Source organism: Cynoglossus semilaevis, chromosome 17, assembly GCF_000523025.1.
Source record: "Cynoglossus semilaevis isolate Cse_v1.0 chromosome 17, Cse_v1.0, whole genome shotgun sequence".
Classification (NCBI taxonomy): domain Eukaryota; kingdom Metazoa; phylum Chordata; class Actinopteri; order Pleuronectiformes; family Cynoglossidae; genus Cynoglossus; species Cynoglossus semilaevis.
The window spans coordinates 16,169,558-16,170,941 of record NC_024323.1 but is presented as its reverse complement, the minus strand read 5'-3'; the positions used below and the strand labels follow the sequence as shown (position 1 = coordinate 16,170,941).

The window sequence follows — 1,384 nt, the reverse complement described above, 5'->3', positions numbered from 1 at the left end:
CTTTTGTTCCCTCCCCCTCCCCCCCCCCCCCCCCCCCCCGACTAACAATGTGTTTCTATAAACAGTGACTATTTCTGACTGCTGGAAACTGGAGCTGGAAAGTTTCTACTTTCTTTTTTAAATTAATGTCATGTGGCAGTCTAACCACTAGGTGGCCTCAAAACCCCGAGGCAGCGCCACTACAGGCAGTTAAATGAAACCACACAAGGATTCGGTTCCATGTAAATACCTGCACAGCTGATCCTCATCTGGGCCGTTCCACTGCAGTGACACCAGACGCCACTAGAGGCAGGATTCCTGCTTGTTTACTCCAAACACATGTTTTTGATTACAACTACCCCACAATTTCTCCTCCCACACAAACAACTGCCCCAGTCTCAGCCCCACAGTCTGTAGATCCTGCTCTCTCTCTCTCTCTCTCTCTCTCTCTGTCCTCCCCCTCCCCCCTCCACACACACTCAGATGTATGGGTGGAGTCAGGGGGAGATGCACAGGTGGAGCACAGATTGGAAACAGCCAACAGCTCCTGGATAAAGACAGAGTTGGGGGAGGTGAAGGGTGAGTGAGGTGAGGTGAGGTGGAGCGAGGACTCGTTGACTTGTTCTGGAGCAGGTCGGACCGGTTCCTCCTCCGTGTCCGTGTCGTCTGGTGGCTCCTGCTCATTTGTATCAGAGCAGAGTGAGGAAGCAGCGAGGAGTCGCTCTAACAGTGGAACCAGGAGACGCTGTGACCATGGGGGAGGATGAGGAGTATTATGGGAGACACGGTAACAGAGTCTTCACTTCCTGTTGTTCACTCTTTAAAAGTTAAACTTTTTAACTGGTGGAAAACGAACGACTGAAACTGGGCCCTGACACACGGCCGAGAATGGGTGTGTGGGTGTGAAACCTGCTGCTGTACAGGTGTGTGTGGGTGTGTGTGAAACCTGCTGCTGTACAGGTGTGTGTGGGTGTGTGTGAAACCTGCTGCTGTACAGGTGTGTGTGGGTGTGTGTGAAACCTGCTGCTGTACAGGTGTGTGTGTGTGATCAGCTCGTTTATCTGCAGTTTTTTTTCTTATTTTTTCTCCTTGTATTTGTGAGTATTCTGCACTTCTTCAGTACTCTGTGCTGTAGTATTCTGCACTTCTTCAGTACTCTGTGCTGTAGTATTCTGCACTTCTTCAGTACTCTGTGCCGTAGTATTGTGTACTTCTTCAGTACTCTGTGCCGTAGTATTGTGTACTTCCTTCTTCAGTCTGATCATGTACCTCCTCTGAGGTCACTGCTCCTCCTCACTGACACAGACTAGAACTGTTCTGTTCTGTTCTGTTCTGTTCTGATTCAATCACTGTCACCTGAACATGTTGAATAACACACTGACCCCCCCCCACCTCCACCCCCACC

General features: G+C 50.1%; 1 protein-coding gene across 1 annotated transcript in view; it reads left to right on the top strand.

The window, feature by feature from the left end:
* The window catches only part of LOC103393652 (choline transporter-like protein 2), a 10,247-nt gene that overhangs the window by 2,251 nt on the left and 6,612 nt on the right, over positions 1–1,384 (top strand).